This window comes from Triticum urartu, chromosome 5 (genome assembly GCF_003073215.2).
Source record: "Triticum urartu cultivar G1812 chromosome 5, Tu2.1, whole genome shotgun sequence".
In the NCBI taxonomy this organism is placed as follows: domain Eukaryota; kingdom Viridiplantae; phylum Streptophyta; class Magnoliopsida; order Poales; family Poaceae; genus Triticum; species Triticum urartu.
In genome coordinates, this window is record NC_053026.1 from 53,561,991 (window position 1) to 53,588,016 (window position 26,026).

Below are 26,026 nucleotides of genomic sequence, written 5' to 3' on the forward strand. Positions count from 1 at the left end.
GGCCCATGTTGTTACAATCGCGCTTGAGCCGCCCCAGCTTCTGTTTCAGAGGCGTAAAACGACAATTCTTCTCCAACATTAAGACTGTAGAGCCGACATCCATCTTATCAGATGAATGTATTATGGCCTTGACCCGGTTCACCCAATGGGTCATGGACTCACCTTCCTCTTGCTTGCAATTAGTCAAATCCACAATTGACATGGGCTGCTTGTATGTGTCTTTGAAGTTCTGAATAAACCAGTCCTTTAACTCTGCCCATGAACCAATGGAATTAGGCGGCAGCCCCTTCAATCAAGTGCGGGCCGTTCCATCCAACATCATGGTGAAGTACTTGGCCATTGCCACGTTACTGACCTCCGATAGCTCCATGGCCATCTCATAGCTTTCAATCCATGCTCCAGGCTGCAAGTCGGCTGTGTAATTAGGCACCTTTTGAGGCCCCTTGGAATCCTTAGGTAAACGTTCGTTATGCAGAGCTGACACCAAGCAAGGGACACCTCCAGTCCTCGTGGTCACGCCTGCCTCAAGAGAAGTCGTCGGATAAACTGGAAAAGACTGGTAAGCTTCTCGCTGAGCCGCCCGCTCAGCCTCTTGGCGTATCCTGTCCGGGTCAACAAAGTTAGGAGCTCCAACACGCGCCGGGTCATGCCCGCACGGCTGGTCACGGCGCCGGGTGTTGCTTGAAACGACTGTCGAATGTATATGCCTGCTATAACTCGGGCTCCGGCTTGGGCGAGGGGTCGAATGAATCCTGTCTCGACTATAAGAATATGCCTCCTGTTGTGCCAGAGCCATCTGAAGAAGTTCCCTGACCCTTCGTGTTTCAATTGCCGTCGGAGAGTCTCCCTCCACCAGGAGAGCCACCAATCGTGCCGACGCAGCGATCAGGTTCTCCAAAGGGTTAGAAAAATCACCCGGTGGTGTTGGTACATAATGAGGTGGAGAAGTATTCATGCGAGGAGGATCCATTACCCGGGGCTGCACCAGCATCCCAACCCCGGGGGTTGTAACCCGATTCACCTCCGGCGGGTTACTAGGGCTAGCACCGAGTGTGCAGAAGAGGTTTCGAGGATCATAAGTCGGAGGCAGACGGGATTGAGCCTTCTGGTGCCTTCTCCTCATTACCTCATTTGATGCGTTCAGATTCATCGTAAGTTGGAAAGCCTCTGATTGAATCTGTTGAGATCGAGCATCCAAAGCCGCCCGCTCTGCGGCCATCCTGACGTCCTCCGCTGCTTGGCTTGCGCTACCTCCTCGCGTAACCGTGCCATCTCTGCATCATGTTGATCCTGATCCGCCGGATTGACCATGGCGGTTAACAGGGCTGTCATCCTATCCATGAGATCAATCAGCACCTGAGCTGGCGGGCACGCGGGGCCTCCTGCCCCATCTGCCGCTGACCCAGAGGTTATCGCCGCCGCAGCCGTAAAGTTTTGAACGGGTTGCGTGCCAGTCATGAAGATCCCTGCTCTGCTTGGCGGCTCAAAGGGGTCTGGAATACTGCTGCCATCGGAACAGCCCCCAAGTCCACCTTCTTGCAATTGATACAATGAATCTGTCCCACCTGTGGATGACTCACCATCAGAGTTAATGGTCGTCTCACCGCCAGATATAGATCTTTCAGAAAATTCTCCTCCATGGATGCATCCCACAAAGACACGCTTCATGGCGGGCTGAGTTCGGGCGGGTCTTGCACGCTGAGCCGTCTCGACGATGTCGGTGCAGATGTCCGGCTCAGGGCCCGTCTCGCCAATCTGGCCAATGAAGACGTGGATTCCGCCGAAGGGGACCCGGTATCCGTACTCAATTGAACAAACGTCGGGGCCCCAGCCTGCGTCGTCGATGTAGAGCTTGCTGCGACGACTCTTGATCATCCGGCCCACAACGTATCCCTTGAGCCCCGCGAAGCTGCCCTTCAAGAACTCAAATCCACCGTGGGCAGGCCCCACGGTGGGCGCCAACTGTCGTGGAATTGTCACGGTAGATGTCCTAGTGGAAGGACTTAATCGTGGAGCCATCGCAACTAGGAATCTTAAAGGGGTTAAAACGGGACAAAGGACACGAGGGTTTATACTGGTTCAGCCCCTTGCGGTGAAGGTAAAAGCCTAATCCAGTTTGAGGTGATATTGCTAGGGTTTCGATGACCAGGGAGCGAATACGCTAAGTCTGGCTCTTGATCTGTTGTTCTTGTCCCTAAACCATCGCCGGGTCGTCCCTTTATATACATAGGTTGACGCCCGGCGGTTTACAGAATCCCGACCGGCTCATCAACGTGTCCGGCTCGGTTTCTACCCTTTCTTATCTTACAACACAAGTTACACATATATGGCGGTTTATACTTATGGGCCTTGAGCCTCCTTCGGGTCTGGGCCCTCTAGTAAGCCTATATGTGAACCGCCGTACAATCTTGGGCTTCATTATGGTGAACCATCGTAGGGATGACCCGGCCCCTCCTGGGCGCGTCATGCCTAATAGTCATATCCCCAACATTAGGCCCCAGGTTGATTTGAACTTGTTCATGTCAATCTTCAAGACTTAGAAAAAAAATCCTTTCTCATCTGTTGTGAAAGCCTTATAACCCGCCATGGACTATGGAACCCCCTAAGATTCCATAACATTCCATGGAAAAACCACTTTGAACATGGGCAAAAACAGAAAAAGAAAAAACCAGTGAAAACAAAAAACTTCAGAGAATAGAAAAAAATAGTAGCTATATCCCACTACATGTCAATTGCAGTAAGCAGATTCTGGTCAGAAGTAACCTCTTCATACCGTGGCTCTGTTTGTCCCATGAAGTCATACACAACTTGTGCTTAGATCCTAGCTTAATCTCTGTACCAGCATCAACATTCAAGTCGACCAATTCATGCTATCCCTGTGAGTGAAGAGTAAGGCTGCGAGTTTGTTTGGCACTTGGCCGTTTTAGTATCAATCCTGATGGGCATGGGGATAATTTGTACAAATCATCATCGGTTTTGATCAAATTTGAATATTATAAAGGCTAGACAGTCTTGTGGAAAAGAACCATCAAACTGTAATGGATTTCGGCAAATCCATGTTTTTTCAGTGTCCTGTGGCAAAAGCCAAGTTTTAATGGTGTCTAGGGTCCAATTCTGCCAATTTGTTATGGCATGGGATCCTTGTGTTTTGCCTTTGTTAGGAACATGGTACAACGACAACGCATAAATATTTTGCATCCCATGTAGTCATGTCTCTCCATGATCAAGGAGGAAAAAGGACGTAGCATTACAGTTTGGGCTAATCTAATATTTTAAAACACCAGAGACAAGCATATAAGGCTATAGATTATGACATTAAACAATAGCAAGAGCAAGCACCAAACTTGTGACAAAAACCACCTTCATGCCATGTTCTTCACATAACTATCAAACACACATGTTGTATCAATCTGAATAATATCACACATCACCACAATACCTGGCAGATCCTATTAGAACACCCTTATGTGCTGCAAATATTCCTGACAAAAGAACATTAATATGATTAAATTGTTGTACATATAGCATTGAATTACACCGATGGTTGTTATTGAATGTATATGCATCTACCTGAAAAGAGGTTTTAAATGGCCTTATAGACAACCTCTGTCTGAATCCATAGAAAAACAATACCATGTCAATAACCTTCTATATGCCTTGGTATTTGTGTGCATTAGTTTTGGGCTAGCAAGTTAAAGCTTTCTTTTTCCGTTACCAAACTAACATGGTAAGCTTATTTAATATTGTACATCATGTTCTTATAAAGGATAGGGCTCTTCGATAAACTGGTTTCTTAGGTACAGAGTATAAACACATATACTTTCCAATTATTATCAAGGTTCTCACACTTGAGATATTACAAACTCAAGGCACTTTGGAGAATTTCTCATTTGATCGAACAACTAGATACAAATGATCTAATAAATCCTCTTATATAGTTCAATTTAAATGGCTATTTGCATTCATCCATTTGAGAACCATGGTACCGCAAGAAAGGTGATGAAAAATACTTACTAAATAGGAAGAATATGTATGGGTATTACGGATCTTGATCGGCTGGGGCCAGCCTTGATTGATGGTCTCTATCTACATACATGGGAGCTGCACATTAAAGAAGAGTAGAAATGGTTAAGCAGAGTAGGAAAAGATGACCAAAGATAGCGCTGCACAATATTTAAAAGCTGAAGCTCTACATTACTACTTAACCTCAAGATTTTCTATGTTGTGACCAATCAAAATTGTTGTACAAAGTCTGTTAGTGTTATAGTGTGTCATCTCCATCACTACAATACCTCTAGTACTATCGTTTGATACAAAAGGGTATGCCCCATTTACTTAACTGTGTGCTTCCCCTGTTCTTTTCTATAAAAGAAACTATGGACAGGAAGATGGGCAGATTGTTTAGGTACCTATGCTTGCCACAGAGAAATGAATATCTTCTGTACATTACTTCAAAAGAACAAAGAAAAGCTATCAAAAGATAAATATAGAAAATATTACTAGTGTACCTTCGCTGAGGTTGTAATCATCACCAATGTACTTCACACCTTGCAAAACTAGACATTCACAAATTGTTCCGGTGGAGGTGTCCTACATGTGCACAAAATAGCATACATGAAGCTAAATAGAACAAGTATTTAAAACATGAAGTAGCATAATCTGGAGAAAATAGACCAGTAGAACATGTACCTTGCACGCTGATACGTCTCCAACGTATCTATAATTTTTGATTGCTCCATGCTATATTATCTACTGTTTTGGACATTATTGGGCTTTATTATCCACTTTTATATTATTTTTGGGACTAACCTATTAACCAGAGGCCCAACCCAGAATTGCTGTTTTTTTGCCTGTTTTAGGGTTTCGAAGAAAAGGAATATCAAACAGAGTCCAAACAGAATGAAACCTTCGGGAACGTGATTTTCTCAACAAACAAGATCCGGGAGACTTGGACCCTATGTCAAGACACAAAAGAGGAGGCCACGAGGTAGGGGGCGCGCCTACCCCCCCAGGCGCGCCCTCCACCCTCATGGGCCCCCTGTTGCTCCACCGACATACTCCTTCCTCCTATATATACCTACGTACCCCCAAACGATCAGATACGGAGCCAAAAACCTAATTCCACCGCCGCAACTTTCTGTATCCATGAGATCCCATCTTGGGGCCTGTTCCAAAGCTCCGCCGGAGGGGGCATCGATCACGGAGGGCTTCTACATCAACACCATAGCCTCTCCGATGAAGTTTGGGTAGTTTACTTCAGACCTACAGGTCCATAGTTCGTAGCTAGATGGCTTCTTCTCTCTTTTTGGATCTCAATACAATGTTCTCCCCCTCTCTTGTGGAGAACTATTCGATGTAATCTTCTTTTTTGCAGTGTGTTTGTTGAGACCGATGAATTGTGGTTTATGATCAAGTTTATCTATGAACAATATTTGAATCTCCTCTAAATTCTTTTATGTATGATTGGTTATCTTTGCAAGTCTCTTCGAAATATCAGTTTGGTTTGGCCTACTAGATTGATCTTTCTTGCAATGGGAGAAGTGCTTAGCTTTGGGTTCAATCTTGCGGTGTCCTTTCCCAGTGACAGTAGGGGCAGCAAGGCACATATTGTATTGTTGCCATCGAGGATAACAAGATGCGGTTTTCATCATATTGCATGAGTCTATCCCTCTACATCATGTCATCTTGCTTAAGGCGTTACTCTGTTTTTAACTTAATACTCTAGATGCATGCTGGATAGCGGTCGATGAGTGGAGTAATAGTAGTAGATGCAGGCAGGAGTCGGTCTACTTGTCTCGGACTTGATGCCTATATACATGATCATACCTAGATATTCTCATAACTATGCTCAATTCTATCAATTGCTCAACAGTAATTTGTTCACCCACCGTAGAATACTTATGCTCTCGAGAGAAGCTACTAGTGAAACCTATGGCCCCCGGGTCTATCTTCATCATATTAATCTCCTACTACTTAGTTATTTCCTTGCTTTTTTTACTTTGCCTTTATTTTACTTTGCATCTTTATCACAAAAATACCAAAAATATTATCTTATCATATCTATCAGATATCACTCTCGTAAGTGGCCGTGTAGGGATTGACAACCCCTATTCGCGTTGGTTGCGAGGATTTATTTGTTTTGTGCAGGTACGAGGGACTCGCGCGTAGCCTCCTACTGGACTGATACCTTGGTTCTCAAAAACTAAGGGAAATACTTACGCTACTTTGCTCCATCATCCCTTCCTCTTCGGGGAAAACCAACGCCGTGCTCAAGAGGTAGCAAGAAGGATTTCTGGCACCGTTGCCGGGGAGGTCTACGCAAAATTCAACATACCAAGTACCCATCACATACCCTTATCTCCCGCATTACATTATATGCCATTTGCCTCTCGTTTTCCTCTCCCCCCACTTCACCCTTGCCGTTTTATTCGCCCTCTCTCTCTATCCTCCCTCTCTTTCTCTATTTGCCTCTTTTTGCCCGCTTGCTTTTTGTTTGCTTGTGAGTTAGTTTGTTTGCTTGTCGTTATGGCTAGTCCCTTATCTTCTCTGTTGTCTCCTGAGAATGAAATTCTAAATTTTAAGCAACGGGAGGGAGAAAATCTAAAAGATGCTTGATATAGAATTTGCAATGCTCAAAATAGATCTATTAGGAAGCAATCTACTTCCGTTCTTCTTCGCAATTTTTATGTAGGCATTACTCCTTGGCACAGATATGTTCTTGATACTATTACCGGAGGGAACTTCTTGGGTATCCATACCTTTGATTCTTATAATGCTATGATAGATTTATTTGGCTCACCCCCTCTTTTGGTTAATGGAACTGTATTAACTTTGGAGCATGTAATGCAAAGGCTTGAAATTATTGAAAATAAGGTTGCTACCGTAGAGTTAATTGAAAATTTGGATAAAAAGATCCACAGCCGAATCTCTCAATATGGATCTAAAGTAGGAGTTACTTTGAAAAATATTAAAGAAAAGGAACCCATAGTTAATGAGAAAATAAATCACGATTCCACTAGGATCGATAAACTTGAGGATATTATTACCAACTTGGGAACCACCTTTTCTTCCATAAAGAATACTCCAAGTCCTCCCACTAAAATTGCAAGTTTATGTATGTTCCTAAAAATAAGGGTGAATCATCTAGTAAGGAAAACTGCGGATCTCAAATATATAAGTGTTCATCCCAATCGTTTTGCTATCATTAAGGAACCATTTGTTACAAATGAATTTTTCGATCTTGTGCCTAAAAGTTTTATAATTAATAAAAATAAAGAAATTCATAAAGATGGTAGATGCCTCATTGAAGAATTGCCAACCAATGATGGCAATACCTAGATCTATCCTTGTTATGCCTAGCTAGGGGTGTTAAACGATAGCGCTTGTTGGGAGGCAACCCAATTTTATTTTTATTCCTTACTTTTTGCCCCTGTTTAGTAATAAATAATTTATCTATCCTCTGTTTTGGTTGTGTTTTTTGTGTTTAATTAGTGTTTGTGCCAAGTAGAACCGTTGGGAAGACTTGGGGAAAGTCTTGTTACACTTGCTGTAAAAAACAGAAACTTTAGCGCTCACGTGAACTGCTGCCATTTTTATTTGGAGAGTGCTATTTAGTTAATTATTTTTGCAGATGATTAATAGGTAAATTACTCACGTCCAGCAATTTATTTTAGAATTTTTGGGGTTCCAGATCTTGTGCTAGCTACAGATTACTACAGACTGTTCTGTTTTTGACAGATTCTGTTTTTCGTGTGTTGTTTGCTTATTTTGATGAATCTATGGCTAGTAAAATAGTTTATAAACCATAGAGAAGTTGTAATACAGTAGGTATAACACCAATATAAATAAATAATGAGTTCATTACAGTACCTTAAAGTGGTCTTTTATTTTCTTTCGCTAACGGTGCTCACGAGATTTTCTACTTTAAGTTTTGTGTTGTGAAGTTTTCAAGTTTTGGTTAAAGATTTGATGGATTATGGAACAAGGAGTGGCAAGAGCCTAATATTGGGGATGCCCATGGAACCCCCAAGATAATCTAAGGACACCTAAAAGCCAACCTCGGGGATGCCCCGGAAGGCATCCCCTCTTTCGTCTACTTCTATCGATAACTTTACTTGGAGCTATATTTTTATTCACCACATGATATGTGTTTTGCTTGGAGCGTCTTGTATGATTTGAGTCTTTAATTTTTAGTTTACCACAATCATCCTTGCTGTACACTCCTTTTGAGAGAGCCATACATGATTTGGAATTTGTTAGAATACTCTATGTGCTTCGCTTATATCTTTTGAGTTATGTAGTTTTGCTCTAGTACTTCACTTATATGTTTTAGAGCACGGTGGTGGATTTGTTTTATAGAAACTATTGATATCTCATGCTTCACTTAGATTATTTTGAGAGTCTTAAATAGCATGGTAATTTGCTTCAAATCCTAATATGCTTGGTATACAAGATTAATAATAAAACTTTCTTATGAGTGTGTTGAAAACAATGAGAAGTTTGATACTTGATAATTGTTTTGAGATATAAAGATGGTGATATTAAAGTTGTGCTAGTTGAGTAGTTGTGAATTTGAGAAATACTTCTGTTAAAGTTTGTGATTCCCGTAGCATGCACGTATGGTGAACCGTTATGTGATGAAGTCAGAGCATGATTTATTTATTGATTGTCTTCCTTATGAGTGGCGGTCGGGGACGAGCGATGGTCTTTTCCTACCAATCTATCCCCCTAGGAGCATGCGCGTAATACTTTGCTTTGATAACTTGTAGATTTTTGCAATAAGTATATGAGTTCTTTATGACTAATGTTGAGTCCATGGATTATACGCACTCTCACCCTTCCACCTTTGCTAGCCTCTCTAATACCGCGCACCTTTCGCCGGTATCATACACCCACCATATACCTTCCTCAAAACAACCACCATACCTACCTATTATGGCATTTCCATAGCCATTCCGAGATATATTGCCATGCAACTTTCCACTGTTCCGTTTATTATGACACACTCCATCATTGTCATATTGGTTAGCATGATCATGTAGTTGACATCGTATTTGTGGCAAAGCCATCATTCATAATTCTTTCATACGTGTCACTCTTGATTCATTGCTTATCCCTGTACACCGCCGGAGGCATTCATATAGAGTCATATTTTGTTCTAAGTATCAAGTTGTAATTGTTGAGTTGTAAGAAAAATAAAAGTGTGATGATCATCATTATTAGAGCATTGTCCCAGTGAGGAAAGGATATAATGATGGAGACTATGATTCCCCCACAAGTCGGGATGAGACTCCGCACGAAAAAAGAAGAGAAAGAAAATAGGCCATAAAAAAGGAAAAGTCCCAAATAAAAAAAATGAGAGAAAAAAGAGAGAAGGGACAATGTTACTATCCTTTTACCACACTTGTTCTTCAAAGTAGCACCATGATATTCATAGTAGAGAGTTTCTCATGTTATCACTTTCATATACTAGTCAGAATTTTTCATTATAGAACTTAGCTTGTATATTCTAATGATGGGCTTCCTCAAAATGCCCTAGGTCTTCATGAGCAAGCAAGTTGGATGCACAGCCACTTAGTTTCTTTTTGAGCTTTCATATACTTATAGCTCTAGTGCATCCGTTGCATGGCAATCCCTACTCACTCACATTGATATCTATTGATGGGCATCTCCATAGCCCGTTGATACGCCTAGTTGATGTGAGACTATCTTCTCCCTTTTTGTCTTCTCCACAACCACCATTCTATTCCATCTATAGTGCTATATCCATGGCTCACGCTCATGTATTGCGTGAAGATTGAAAAAGATAGAGAATGTCAAAAGTATGAAACAATTGCTTGGCTTGTCATCGGGGTTGTGCATGATTTAAATATTTTGTGTGGTGAAGATGGAGCATAGCCAGACTATATGATTTTGTAGGGATAACTTTCTTTGGCCATGTTATTTTGAGAAGACATAATTGCTTTGTTAGTATGCTTGAAGTATTATTATTTTTATGTCAATATTAAACTTTTGTCTTGAATCTTTCGGATCTGAATATTCATACCACAATTAAGAAGAATTATATTAAAATTATGACAAGTAGCACTCCGCATCAAAAATTCTGTTTTTATCATTTACCTACTTGAGGACGAGCAGGAATTAAGCTTGGGGATGCTTGATACGTCTCCAACGTATCTATAATTTTTGATTGCTCCATGCTATATTATCTACTGTTTTGGACTAACCTATTAACCGGAGGCCCAACCCAGAATTGCTGTTTTTTTGCCTGTTTTAGGGTTTCGAAGAAAAGGAATATCAAACGGAGTCCAAACGGAATGAAACCTTCGGGAACGTGATTTTCTCAACAAACAAGACCTGGGAGACTTGGACCCTACGTCAAGACACAAAAGAGGAGGCCACGAGGTAGGGGGCGCGCCTACGCCCCCCAGGCGCGCCCTCCACCCTCGTGGGCCCCCTGTTGCTCCACCGACGTATTCCTTCCTCCTATATATACCTACATACCCCCAAACGATCAGATATGGAGCCAAAAACCTAATTCCACCGCCGCAACTTTTTGTATCCACGAGATCCCATCTTGGGGCCTGTTCCGGAGCTCCGCCAGAGGGGGCATCAATCACGGAGGGCTTCTACATCAACACCATAGCCTCTCCGATGAAGTGTGAGTAGTTTACTTCAGACCTACGGGTCCATAGTTAGTAGCTAGATGGCTTATTCTCTCTTTTTGGATCTCAATACAATGTTCCCCCCTCTCTTGTGGAGAACTATTCGATGTAATCTTCTTTTTTGTGGTGTGTTTGTTGAGACTGATGAATTGTGGGTTTATGATCAAGTTTATCTATGAACAATATTTGAATCTCCTCTGAATTCTTTTATTTATGATTGGTTATCTTTGCAAGTCTCTTCGAATTATCAGTTTGGTTTGGCCTACTAGATTGATCTTTCTTGCAATGGGAGAAGTGCTTAGCTTTGGGTTCAATCTTGCGGTGTCCTTTCCCAGTGACAGTAGGGGCAGCAAGGCACATATTGTATTGTTGCCATCGAGGATAACAAGATGCGGTTTTCATCATATTGCATGAGTCTATCCCTCTACATCATGTCATCTTGCTTAAGGCGTTACTCTATTTTTAACTTAATACTCTTGATGCATGCTAGATAGCGGTCGATGAGTGGAGTAATAGTAGTAGATGCAGGCAGGAGTCGGTCTACTTGTCTCGGACTTGATGCCTATATACATGATCATACCTAGATATTCTCATAACTATGCTCAATTCTATCAATTGCTCAACAGCAATTTGTTCACCCACCGTTGAATACTTATGCTCTCGAGAGAAGCCACTAGTGAAACCTATGGCCCCCGGGTCTATCTTCATCATATTAATCTCCTACTACTTAGTTATTTCCTTGCCTTTTTACTTTGCCTTTATTTTACTTTGCATCTTTATCACAAAAATACCAAAAATATTATCTTATCATATCTATCAGACCTCACTCTCGTAAGTGGTAGTGTTGGGATTGAGAACCCCTATTCGCGTTGGTTGCGAGGATTTATTTGTTTTGTGCAGGTACAAGGGACTCACGCGTAGCCTCCTACTAGATTGATACCTTGGTTCTCAAAAACTGAGGGAAATACTTACGCTACTTTGCTGCATCATCCCTTCCTCTTCGGGGAAAACCAACGGAGTGCTCAAGAGGTAGCACACGCAGTCATGTTTGCAGCCATATCTTTCCAACAACCGCCATTGTTGTCCAAGCACTGATTGACTTGTATGTCTTCTTGATCGGTAGACAATTTATAATAAGCTTACATCAGTAGTTTATAAGTGGTGGTCGTATAGGATTTTGGTTGATATGGTGTAGATTATATATATATTGCCCACTATTCTATGTTTATAAGCTTGTTGCCGTCTATACCATTGTACGCATACATGTGTAGTGTCAACAACACTACAATTGTAGGCTGCTAGCATACACAATGCATTGTAGGAGTTTTTCACAACCCCGGTCTCTACCAGTATACATGCCGTAATGCATGAGGGACTTAGTGCGATATGATTTGGGAACTTAGTGGATAAGAGACATGTGTTTGATGACCATCCTAGCTTCATGGGCTGCTGGTTCGTAAAACTATTGCTTACATACTACCCCTTTTAGTTAATATTTTTTATTTCTCCTTTATTCATGGTAAATATAGAAGACTATGGAAAATCATGGGAACCATCAAATCAAACCTTCATTTGAGAAAATAGATGGTTCATTATTTTCTTGGAAGCTGGCGCATAGAGCTCTAAGAACTGCTCATTTTTCAAGTTTCCCTGGGAAATAGATATTCAATAAGCAGTAAGGCTCCTCATGTATCTACTCCATGATTGAAATTTGAGGGTCAAACACTGACCTCTGTATTGCCTATTGTTGATTAAAAGTGTTGGTAACAAAGTAACATCACTATGAGGACCCTTGCTAATCTGGAAAAATAGAAGATGCCACTGCATTTCAGAGAACTAGCTTGGTAAATGCAAAAACTAAGATAGTGCTCAACTCGTAACCTATGCGTCTTGTTCAGCTTTTAGCACATGATTTTCCTTGTCTGCGTTAGGATCACCGGCACACATGTCAACCTCTTCTTGATTAAGGCCTGCAAAATACATACACATTCACCACAATTATTATAACTGCACTTGAATTTCAAACATGGAGTAGCTGGTGCAACATTAGCATACCAAGTGATTCGATTACACTGCCAGCACATCCTTTATTGTAGTTCATTTCCTTCATTGAGCACCTCATAGCAAAATGAGTCACATAGTCCCACCATAACCAAGCCTTCCCGCCCTCTTTGCATCTTTGAACACACAAAGTTGATGTAATTTCTGAATCACTACATCTTTTCCATCATACCTATCTTGTTCCGGGTCTGGTGCACAATACCTTCCATAGTTGATACATTGGGACCTGCACTTTATGCTATCTTTATAACTCTCCAGGCAATACCAAGTAATGTAATGAGGAGTGAACTGTGTGTAGCCCTTCTTCTCAAGTGTCTGGGCTACACCTTTAAATTTCTTTAGGAAATCAACCTGCTTATCGCATTTTGGACCACATTCATCATTACCGTTTTTCTAGAATTCATACGCAACACGCTCATCAGGGTACAATCAGGACTCCCCCAGTCGAAGTTTACATTAACCAAATCGCCATTATCAATTGCTTTCTTGAGACTGTTCCCAAGGCTTCTGGTTATAAGTGCTGAAGGAATGGTGACATCCTGTAAATCATTTGTTGCCTGGCTGCTTTCTGATTTGTCGACTGTAAATAATGGTTGAGTTATTTGATCAACAAGAAGAACTACTGCTGCTCCTGCTTTCTGCCCATTCCTCAACTTGGTTGTGAAGTAACATTCTATTTAAAGCAACCATATTGTATTACTCCATCGGGTCATAAGTACATGTGGTATTATAAATAGATGTAGGAGTACTTTAAAACGTATGCATATAGTTTTAAATACTTCAATTTACATAGTTTAATCTAAAAAATGTACATTAATAAAAGTATACTTTTACTCTATTGAAATGCTAAATTGCATTGAGACATTCTAGTTAGGATTATAGTTGCAATGTCCAAAACTATTACCTTTTTTAATGCAAAACTATTACCCGGTAACCATACACACTAATTATGGCCATGATTTACGGTTAACATGGCAACTATGATGACATAACCTAGTAACTAGCGACGGTGAATAAAATTCATTGAAACATGACAACATGAGATCTTATTTGAAGCCCATGCCGAGTCGAACTCACCGGTGAAGACTAATCAGATTAACAGTTTGTGAGATAAATCATTTTGTAAATTCAGATTTAGCAATTATTGCAATGAAGTCAGCATGTGGCTGTAGATTTGTGCATGTATGCACATGCTCTCTCTAGAGTAGCACACATGTGCTAGGTAGATTTTTCCACTTAGTTAATAGAGGTGTATGTAGATTGTACATCGAGTCAACAAAAAATCAAGATAACATCAGCCCTCCTTCATCTTTTTCTTTGTTATACCTTGCAGCATATATTATTTTTTAACCCACAAAAAACATATATTTTGGGGCTATTTGGTTTGAAAAGTTTGCCTAAGGTTGCCACAACTAAGGTTAGTTAAGTTTGACCAACTTAGGTGGATGTTTGGTTCAAGCCACACCTTAGACAAGCCACATCACATACACTTCAAAAGTGTGGCAAGGTTCCCTTAGGCTTGCCAACTTGTGTCTTTCATTTTGAAGTCATCGAAGCTCATGCAGTCCATCGTGTTGCGCCTTGGGTAGACGACCATGCCGGTCATGGAGCCAGCGTGCTGCGGGAAACCGAAGTCGGTGCTGGCACAGCTGTTGGGGATATTACTACTGGAGGTAAACCGACCTTATGTAGCCGGGTTGACTCTTTGAAGATTAGAAGCCCATGAAGATGTAAAGATGATGGCGCTTTACGGAGGGCCAAAAGGCGGGTTACAGTCTGTAAATGTAAACCGGCTAGTCATGTAACTTGTATAGTAAGATAGAAAGAGAGAGGCCGAACCGGATACGTTTATAAACTGGCTTCGGGACTCTGTAGTCCGGCGGGCGTCAACCTATGTATATAAAGGGACGACCCGGCCGTGGTTTAGGAACAGACAACAACAACTCGAGAGCCAGACAAAGCTGATTCGCTCCCCGGCCTTTGAAACCCTAGCAATACCAATCACAACTAGACGTAGGCTTTTACCTTCATCGAAGGGGCCGAACTAGTATAAACTCCCGTGTCCCCTTGTCCGGTTTAACCCCTTTAAGCTAACTCGTTGCGATGGCTCCACGACTAAGTCCTTTCACGAGGACATCTGCCGTGACAAACCCACGACAGTTGGCGCCCACCGTGGGGCTATCGCACGATGGTTTCGAGTTCTTGAAGGGCAGCTTCGATGGACTCAAGGGATACGCTGTGGGCCGGATGACGAAGAGTCGCCACGGCAAGCTCTACATCGACAACGCGGGATGGGTTCCCGAGGCCGATTCAATCGAATACGGTACCGGGTCCCCTTCGGTGGGATTCACGTCTTCATCGGCAAGATCGGCGAACCGGCCCCCGAGCCGGACATATACCGACATCATCGAAATGGCTCGGCGTGCAAGTTCTTCGCCGGTTCAGCCCGAGGCAAGGGATGTTTTCGTAGGTGTCGTCCATGGATGAGGGTACGAGGACGGACCGGTGTCCGATGGGGAAACCGTAGTCTGCTCTGATGACGAGTCTTCTGGAGAAACCAAATCGCTTTACCAGTTGCAGGACGACCGGATGGAGGGAGGATCCGAGGGCAACAGTATTCCGGATTCCCCCGGTCTACCAAACCGGGCCGCCATCTTCATGGCTGGCACACAATTGGCGCCTCATTCATCTACCGCCGCAGCAATGCTCTCCAGTTCAGCGACGGCCACACCAGTAGGGGCAGGAAGCTCGACGCCACCTCTGGCACAAGTCTTGTCTGATTTGTTCAACGGTCTGGCAACATTAATGTCTGCGAAGGTAGACGCAGCAGCCAGGGATCATCACAATGCGGAGATTGCAAAAGTGAAAGATCAGATAGCCCAGGCTAAAGCGGACCTGGCAGCAGAGAACGCCAGGATGGCTACGGAGCGGGCCGAGTTGGAAGCACAGGCTTACCGGATTAGACTGGATCAGAATGCTTCAGAGGAAGTCATGAGAAGAAGGTACCGATCACGTCTCCCGTCGGTTTATGAGCCACATAATCTTTTCAACACGCCAGGTGCAGGAGCTGGTAACTAACCCACGCTAAACCGGGCAGGGGCACTGGGAGCAGGAGCGCCGGTTCAGCCGCGCACGGCGGACCTGCCTCGCCAGAACAACGTTGTACCATCAATGCCGCCCGGGCATTATTCCAACCCGTTGGACAACATTGTGGCCACCGCTTCACGCCTGGCGGCCCTCCCAACCGACGGCGAGTCACCAGTTGCAGTGGAAGCATGTCGGGCCAGGGATCTCATTCAGACAGCACTAAATCAACAGCAAGCATATTCACACAGCCGTGAGAGGATTCATTCCACTCCCCGTCCAAGCCGGAGTTATAGCAGACACATGGAAGACGAACCGGCCGTGTCCAGTAGTGCACGCCGCCGAAATTCGCCACGAGGGAACAACCCGGCTGGGGGAGGTGCGAATGCGCAAGATGTTGTGGACCATGGCCGTGCACGCCGAGAGGCTGAGTTGACAGCTCGACACGAAGCACGACAGCATACTCCGGTTCACGCCACCGCCTCCGTGGAGCCAGGGGCGATGTTCAGTTCCTTAGGGGTACCGTGTTTAACTCCTGCTTTGCGTAATGTGCGACTACCCAAGGATTTCAAGGGACCTCGTAAGGTACCAAATTGTACCGCCGATTTGCAGCCAGAGGCGTGGGTGGAGAGCTATGAGATGGCAATGGAGATGTTAGATGTGGATGAGGTGGTGTGTGCTAAATATTTCACCATGATGTTGGAAGGAACAGCTCGCACTTGGTTGAAGAGCTTGCCGACCAACTCTATTGGATCATGGGCCGAACTGAAGCACCGGTTTATCCAGAACTTCAAGGATACGTGTAAGCAGCCAATGTCAATTGTAGATCTGGCCACTTGTGTCCAAGAGGAAGGGGAGTCCATGACCCATTGGGTCAAACGGGTCTCGGCGATTTTGCATTCATCAGATCGTATCAATGCAGACACCGCAGTGTTAACGTTAGAGGGCAATTGCCGTTTCAAGCCGTTGAAACAGAAGTTGGGAAGGCTCAAACGTCACTGCAACGACATGTCAACACTCATGGCCGCTTTGGTTAAATATGCCGATTCAGATAATACCAAGGACCCGGATTCAGAGGAGGACAAACCGGAGAAGGGTAAGAAGAACGACAATGCCAAAGGCCAACAACACAATCCGGTAGGCCATGGAAACGCTGGTAAGCGCAAGGCTGACAGTGGTTTGGACTTTGTCGCAAATACCAACGTGCAGGAGAATGGCCAGCGCCGTAAAGGCAAGCAGCCCCAGAGGGGTGGAGGTCCAGGAAACAATTTGGAGCGTTTGTTAAATCATCCCTGTCCAAAGCATGGATCGAAGGAGAAACCGGCATCACATCTCTGGAAAGATTGTTATATCATGCGGGATTTCAAGAATTCCAATATGTTCCAATATGACAACGGCCCGCCCGGCAGTTCAGGAGGAGGTTTCCACGGGCCAGGTTATGGAGGCGGTGGTTCTGGTTCAGGGTTTCCAGGAAATCAAATCGGACACGTCAATCAAGGAAACCAAGGCAACCAGGGAGGTTACAACCATCAGGGGAGTCAGCAGCAGCAGCAGTCGGGTTATCAGAGCAATCCCAAACAGCTGAACAACGTGCAATATCATGTCTTCACTACTACTTTGTGCAAACGTGATCAGAAGCTTCACAAAAGGGCAGTCAACTCTGTTGAGCCAGCAGTACCTCAGTATTTACGCTGGTCGGAGCAACCTATTTTGTGGAGCAGAGAGGATCACCCGCCCCGGGTTGATAATCCAGGTCATTTGGCCTTGGTGGTAGCCCCTCAAGTTGGGGGATACAAGTTCACTAAAGTGCTCATGGATGGGGGAAGTAGTATCAATATTTTGTATTATGATACATTCCGCCGTATGGGGTTGACAGATAAGGATCTTAAACCGTCGAATATAGTATTTCATGGTGTGGTCCCTGGTAAGTCTGCATATCCCATTGGTAGGATAGCTTCAGAGGTAGCTTTTGGAGATGACTATGATTCAAGGTCAGAAACATTGGCATTTGAGGTGGTGAAGATCAAAAGTCCATACCACGCCTTGTTTGGGCGGCCGGTTTATGCTAAGTTTATGGCAAGGCCATGTTATGTTTACCTACAGCTTAAAATGCTAGGTCATAAAGGGACTTGTTAGGAATATGCAACTTGTATTCCCATGAGGCCATAGGCCGATATATATATATACATGTACAGGTGTGGAACATATGCAGGAAACCCCTCATACAACAGGATAAATACAAAGGGGTACATGACTTATATTATAACTCTAACACCCCCCCTCAAACTCATGGTGGATGAACAACACTGAGTTTGGAGAGATAAAAGCCATGTTGTGCTCTAGTCTGAGCCTTCGTTAGGAAATCCGCCAACTGTAACTCGGAAGGCACATACTGAAGAGCAATAACCTGATCCTGCACAGCAGTACGCACATAGAAAGCATCAACACCAATATTCTTGGTGAGCTCATGCTTCACAGGATCGCGTGCAATGCTGATAGCACCTGTACTGTCAGATAGAAGCAGAGTCGGTGTAGTGACAGAAACACCAAAATCCTGAAGTAACCACCGTAACCAAGTCACCTCTGCCGTCAAAAGAGCCATTGCTCGCAACTCAGCCTCGGCACTCGAACGGGAAACTGCAAGCTGTTTCTTCGTCTTCCAGGCAATGAGAGAACCACCAAGAAAAACACAGTAAGCAGAAAGTGAACGGCGATCGGAAGGATCACTAGCCCACGTAGCATCCGAATAGGCCTGGAGCTGTAAAGAACTGGAGCGAGGAAAGAATAGACGGTGACAGATCGTGCCTCGAAGATATCGAAGAACACGAAGGAGATGACTATAGTGAACCGAGGTGGGGGCAGAGACAAACTGACTCAGAATATGGACCGGATAAGATATGTTCGGACGAGTGACAGCTAGATAGACAAGACTGCCAACAAGATGACGATAACGCGTCGGATCAGGGAGAGGATCACCATCAGTAGCACGGAGGTGAACATTGAGCTCCATAGGAGTCTCAACAACGCGCTCGTCAGTAAGAGCAGCACGAGCAAGAAGATCCTGGATATACTTTTCCTGGGATATAAAAAAGCCATCAGAGGTAGAAGAGACTTCAATCCCAAGAAAGTAGCGAAGAGGTCCAAGATCTGACATAAGAAACTGCTCACTAAGACGGGCCTTTACAAAGGCAATATAGTCGGGGTCATCCCCCGTGATGATCATGTCATCAACATAAAGAAGAAGAAGTGTCCGACCACGAGGAGAAAGGTGAATAAACAATGCGGGATCATGAGCACTTGCGAAAAAACCAGCAGCAGTGATCATAGAGGCAAAGCGCTCAAACCAGGCGCGGGGGGCTTGCTTAAGGCCATAGAGAGAGCGACGAAGACGACATACCATGCCATCAGGAACCGAATACCCAGGTGGTGGCTGCATGTACACCTCCTCACGCAGCTCACCATTAAGAAAGGCATTCTTAACATCAAGCTGAGATATAGACCAGTGGCGTGCAGAGGCAACGGCAAGGAGGGTACGAACAGTGGTCATATGAGCCACAGGAGCAAAAGTCTCGTCATAATCACGACCATGCTCCTGCTGAAAACCACGAGCCACAAGATGAGATTTGTGACGCTCAAGAGAACCATCGGAGCGAGTCTTAACCTTGTAGACCCACTTACAAGTGATCGAACGGACTCCGGGAGGAAGAGAAACAAGATCCCAAGTACCCGTGTGTTCAAGAGCAGCAATCTCCTCTGCCATCGCAAACTGCCATTCAGGATGAACAACAGCCTGACGGTAAGAAGTTGGCTCAAGAACAGCAGCACCAGCGGTGGGAAAGCCAAAGCGATCAACAGGCGGACGAGGACGAGAACGCAAGCCATAAGTAGGCTGAGAGGAAGATGACGACCCATCCACAGAGGCATCAACTGGTCGTGGACGACGAGTGTAATGCTGAGGAAGAGATGGAATAATAGAAGGAGGAATCGGCAAGGTAGAATCAGGGGGTGGCGACGAAGAAGGCACCGGAGATGAAGGTGTAGAATCCGGTGACAGACTGGGAGAGGAGACCGGGGAGGAAGTCACCGGAGATGAGGGTGGAGAACCCGGTGACATGCTAGGCGAGGAGACCGGGGAGGATGATGGCTGCAAGTCAACTAGATGTGGAGAAGGAGAGGAAGTGGAATGGAGAGGTACAGTGTCGGCAGGGGTGATAAGTGAGTCAGGAAAAGTGAGGAAAGAGATATCCTGCACTGAAAAAGTCGAGGAAGATGGGCGTGGGTAGAAGGGACGAGACTCTTCAAAAGTCACATCTCGAGAGATACGCATCCGACGACCAATAGGATCCCAACAACGATACCCCTTATGCTCATCACTGTAGCCTAAGAAGACACACTCAACAGACTGAGCGGTCAGTTTGGTGCGTTCGCGAGGGGCAAGAAGAACATAGCAAACACAACCAAACGAGCGAAGCATCGAATAATCGGGAGAACGATCAAAAAGTCGCTCGAAAGGAACACCACCCTGTAGAGCAGCGGAAGGCTGTATATTGATAAGATAGGTGGATGTGGAGACGGCCTCAGCCCAAAAATGAGGCGGGAGAGAGGCAGCAATCATCAATGCACGAGCCGTCTCAAGAAGATGTCGATGCTTGCGCTCAGCCACACCATTCTGAGCATGAGCACCAGGACAAGAGAATTGAGAGAGAGTCCCGTGCTCAGCAAGAACACCATGCAACATCTTAGAGATATACTTGCCAGCAGAGTCAACACGAAAAACACGAATGGGTGAAGAGAACTGAGTATGAACCATGGCAGCAAAACGCTTATAAATAGACAACACCTCAGAGCGAGAAGTCATGAAATAAAGCCATGTGTAACGAGAGAAATCATCTATGAAAATAATATAGTATTTATGACCACCTTTCGAAGCGAAAGGGGCCGGACCCCATACATCAGAATGGACTAAATCGAAAGGACGCTTAGACACGGACTCACTATGTGAATATGGTAACTGAATCTGCTTGCCAAGACGACAACCCTGACACTCTAAAGAGACATCTCCTGAGACAGACCCCAGAAGGCCTCGACGAACTAAAGAAGACAACCGAGAACCACACAAATGACCAAGTCGATGATGCCACTGCTGGAAGGAACCAGTGACGGAGGCAACAGAAGCGGGAGAACTGGCGATGGTGGTGGCAGCAGAAGGAACATGAAGCCAGTCCAACTCCCAAAGACCCTGAGAATCACGGCGGCGAGGGCCAGCCCCAACCAGAGTGTGCGTGTGATGGTCCTGGACAGAACAAGAGTCAACGTCAAGGATGACGCGACAACCAGAATCCGTAAGTTGTCCAGCAGAAAACAAATTCATGGTAAGTCGAGGAACATGAGCAACATCAGGAACAGAATAAGAAGGAGTAGTAAGATTGCCTCTACTAGCAACAGAAAGGGGAGTACCATCAGTAGTGAGGACATGAATAGGAGAATCGAGTGATCGAAGAGAGGACAAAGTGGAAGAATGAGAAGACATATGAAAAGAAGCTCCAGAGTCCAGAACCCATGGGGATGTACCTGACTGTGTAGAGGGTGAGTGCTCAGTGCAGGAAGCATCAGTCACAGAACCGGCAGCACCCGTCGAGGAAGAACCTGAAGCCACGAGCAGACGCTTAAGTCTCAGAATATCCTGCTCAGTCAAAGCAATGGCTGAAGCTGTCGAGGTAGACGACGAAGTCCCTGAAGATGATGATCGAGCCTTGCGCAGGTGTTTCTTCTTCGTGTAGCACTGAGACTCAAGATGACCATCATTGTTGCAATAGGCGCAGTGTGGACGGGGGCGACCTGAGCCTCCAGAAGGAGTGGGCAAGAGCGGCGGAGCACTCGAGCGAGAAGTGGTCGATGGAGCAGGTGGCGTAGGAGCACGAGTAGCAAGCACAGAGGGAACCTCCAGCAAACCAGCACCACGTAAGCGAGTCTCCTCTGCACGAATCTCAGAAAGCGCCTCCATAGAGAAATACGGCCACGAGCAAACAACTGAGCACGCCGGGGCTCAAACTCCTTACGGAGCCGAGACAAGAACTCATAGACGCGATGAAACTCCAAATTGGTCTGGACATCCTGGCAACAGGGGCAGGTACGACACCCAGCACTACGAAGAGAATCAAGCTGACGCCAGATAGCAGAACTCTGGGCATAGAAGTCATCAACAGTAGAGTCACCCTGCTGAAGAGCATGCTCCTGACAGATCACAGAGAGGTATAAGGCATCACCAGAGGGCTGATAGCGCTCACGAAGACGGGTCCACATCTCAAAGACAGTAGAAAGACCCAGAAATTCAGAAGCAAACTGAGGCAGAACACTAGCAGTGAGAACAGCTGCAGCACGAGCATCATCATCAAGCCACTGGGTGTAAGCAGACAGAGCACCATGATACAACTGAAGAGCCTCCTCATAAGCCAAAACCCTCTCATCATAAGCACGATCAGCAGCCTCATCAGCAACCTTAGCCGCATCCTTGGCGGCCTAATTAGCATCCGTGGGAAGAACCGATGGAGTTGGCGGAGTAGGGGCCACCGGAGGAACTGGACGTGGCGGACAGCAGACCTCGCCAGAAAGAACACCCCAAAGACGAATGCCACGCATGTGAATGCGCATGAAGCCAGTGAACTCGGTGTAGTTAGTACCATCAAAGATCACCGAACAGCGAGGGACAGCAACAAAACCTGATGCAGCAGACATTTTTTTAATCCGACGAGAACAACCAGATCGGGATCAGGCGCTGGCTACGGGAGCTTCGGAAGCCGCTCCCTGGGCGCCTGCGGGACGGGCGACTGGGACGAGCGGGATGGGCGGCTGGGTAACTCCCGATCTGGACGAGCCGGCAGCCAAGCTCCCTGGGCACCGGCGGGATGAGCGGCTTGGAGGACTCCCGGCGGCTTGAGACGAGCGGGATGGATCGGGACGGGCAGGCAACAGTAGCCCGTGCGAGCGCTCCTGGGCAGCCCTGCGAGCGGCCGGCGGGAGAGGAGAGCAGGGCTCCTGCGGGAGGCTGGGAGAACTCCCGATCGGGATGGGCCGGCAGGAGAGGAGAGCGGGGGCTCCTGCGCTTCGATCGAGAGACGGAGAGGAGATCAAACGCACGAGTTGCAGCGTGCAAAAAAATTGACCTAGCTCTAATACCATGTTAGGAATATGCAACTTGTATTCCCATGAGGCCATAGGCCGATATATATACACATGTACAGGTGTGGAACATATGCAGGAAACCCCTCATACAACGGGATAAATACAAAGGGGTACATGACTTATATTATAACTCTAACAGGACTATCACAGTACATGGAAGTAGAAAGATTGCTTTGGAGTGTGAAGAAGGCGATGCGGCTTATGCTGAGTTGGTTTGTGCCACGGAGGAGTTAAAATTCTATAAGGAGCAAGTTGATCCGGCAGACATGACCTCCTTAAAAAAGCCAACTACGGAGCATGATCCAGCATTGAATTTCAAATCAGCTACAGACATTAAGATGGTTGACTTTGTCCCTGGGGATTCATCCAAACAGTTCAGCATCAGCGCTAACCTGGATCCCAAATAGGAAAGCGCGCTCATCGAGTTCATCCATGAGAATCAGGACATCTTTGCATGGAAACCTTCTGACATGCCAGGTGTACCGAGAGAACTCGCTGAGCACACACTCAACATTGATCCTGAATTCAAACCGGTCCGACAGTTCCTCCTCCGTTTCAACGAGGAAAGGCGCAAGGCTATAGGTGAAGAGGTCACCCGTTTGTTGGCTGCTGGGTTTATTGTTGAAGTTTTTCATCCAGAGTGGTTAGCCAATCCGGTGCTGGTTCTTAAGAAAAATGGCACTTGGCGCATGTGTGTGGACTACACAGATTTAAACAAGGCTTGCCCTGCAGACCCCTTTGCTCTCCCTTGCATTGATCAGATAATTGATGCTACGGCGGGTTGTGACCGTTTGTGTTTTTTGGATGCTTACTCTGGTTATCATCAGATCAAAATGGCAGTTAAGGACCAGGAGAAGACAACCTTTATAACTCCCTTTGGAGCCTTCTGCTATGTTTCCATGCCCTTTGGACTCAAGAGTGCCCAGGCAACTTACCAGCGATGTGTTCAGAATTGCCTTCATAAGCAAATTGGGCGCAATGTTCATGCGTATGTAGATGATATTGTGGTCAAATCCCGAAAGGAGGAGACTTTGATAGATGATCTACGGGAAACCTTTGACAATCTCCGGGTTTACAAGATGATGCTCAATCCAGAGAAGTGTGTTTTCGGTGTCCCGCCAGGCAAGCTCTTAGGCTTTCTGGTTTCAAACAGAGGCATTGAGGCTAATCCGGAAAAGATTGCAGCAATTACGTCCTTGGCTAAACTGGCGTGTATTAACGATGTGCAATGTCTGGCCGGCCGGATTACAGCCTTGAGCCGGTTTATCATCCGCCTTGGAGAGAAGGCCATCCCCTTATATCAGATGCTCAAGAAAACGGATAACTTTGTCTGGAGTGAGGCAGCTGATAAGGCGTTTGAAGATCTGAAGAGGCAGCTCGTGGAACCGCCCGTGCTGGCAGCACCGATCGACAAAGAGCCGTTATTATTATATGTGGCTGCTAATGCCCGGGCTGTCAGCGTAGCCATTGTGGTAGAGTGCAAGGAGCCCGGCAAAGAGTATCCGGTTCAATGGCCGATTTATTATATTAGCGAGGTGCTCATTGAATCAAAGCAGAGGTATCCGCATTGGCAGAAACTGGTGTATGGGGTGTTTATGGCAAGCCGGAAGCTCAAACACTATTTTCACAGTGGTCAGTTTAGCTCCTCTGGGCGACATCATTCAAAACAGAGAGGCAACTGGCCGGATTGCCAAGTGGGCCATTGAGCTTGGACCCCACGGGCTCAAATATATACCTCACACGGCGATCAAGTCCCAGGCACTCGTAGATTTCATCAACGATTGGACGGAGTTACAGGCACATGAGGAGAAACCAGATAATACATATTGGACTATTCATTTTGATGGGTCCAGACAGTTAGAGGGTTCGTGTAACACCCTCGATGTGACTATAGCTCCCACGTGTCGAGGCACGACTTAGAGACATAATCACATTGAAGGCATATGTCGCAAGTAAGGTAATCTTTACAACATCCCATGTAATAAAATAATAAAGGGGAGATAACATAGTTGGCTTACAATCGCCACGTCAATCAAGGTACATAAATAACATTACATCATTCAAAACACTCATGGCCCGACTACGACGCCAAAATAAAAGATAACCCAACATGCGACACGGTCCCGATCACCCCCAACTGGGCACCACTACTGATCATCAGGAAAGGAAACATAGTAACGTTGAGAGTCCTCGTCGAACTCCCACTTGAGCTCGAGCGCGTCACCTGGAGCGAAATCATCTGGACCTGCATCTGGGGTAATAGTAATCTGTGAGCCACAGGGACTCAGCAATCTCGCACCCTCGCGATCAAGACTATTTAAGCTTATAGGTAAGGCAAGGTAAAAGTATATGTGGAGCGGCAGCAAGCGACTAGCAAATATGGTGGCTATCCTGTTCGCAAAAGAGAGCGAGAAGAGGAGGCAAAGCGCGAGCGAGAAACTAGAGAGCAACCTGCGCAAGCATTACTCCAACACTGTGTCCACTTCCCAGACTCCGCCGAGAAGAGGCCATCACGGTAACACACTCGGTTGATTCATTTAAATTAAATTAAGGCTCAAGTTATCTACAACCGGACATTAACAAATTTCCATCTGCCCATAACCGCGGGCACGGCTTTTGAAAGTTCGAAACCCTGCAAGGGAGTCCCAACTTAGCCCATGACAAGCTCTCACGGTCAACGAAGGAATAGACCTCCTCCTGAGACGTTCCGATCAGACTCGGTACCTCGGTTCTTCAAGACACTTCGACAGGTTAAAACTAGACCAGCAACACCGCCCGAATGTGCCGGCAAATCCGATAGGACCTGCACATATCTCTTTCTCAGGGCACACTCAGATTGTCCTAGGTACGGGTAGGCCAGCCCAGAGTTGCCCCTGGTGGCCACCGGCAGCTGACAGGTGGACCAACACTCAGAGGAGTACTGGCCCGGGGGGGTTTAAATAAGATGACCCTCGGGCTCCGGAAACCCAAGGGAAAAATAGGCTAGGTGGCAAATGGTAAAACCAATGTTGGGCATTGTTGGAAAAGCTTTAATC

The 26,026-nt window shown here is 45.6% G+C and overlaps 1 pseudogene; it reads right to left on the bottom strand.

Annotated features, from left to right (window-relative positions):
• Positions 1–3,420: 3,420 nt before the first annotated feature.
• LOC125506771 lies at positions 3,421–22,544 on the bottom strand (annotated as a pseudogene).
• Positions 22,545–26,026: the final 3,482 nt, after the last annotated feature.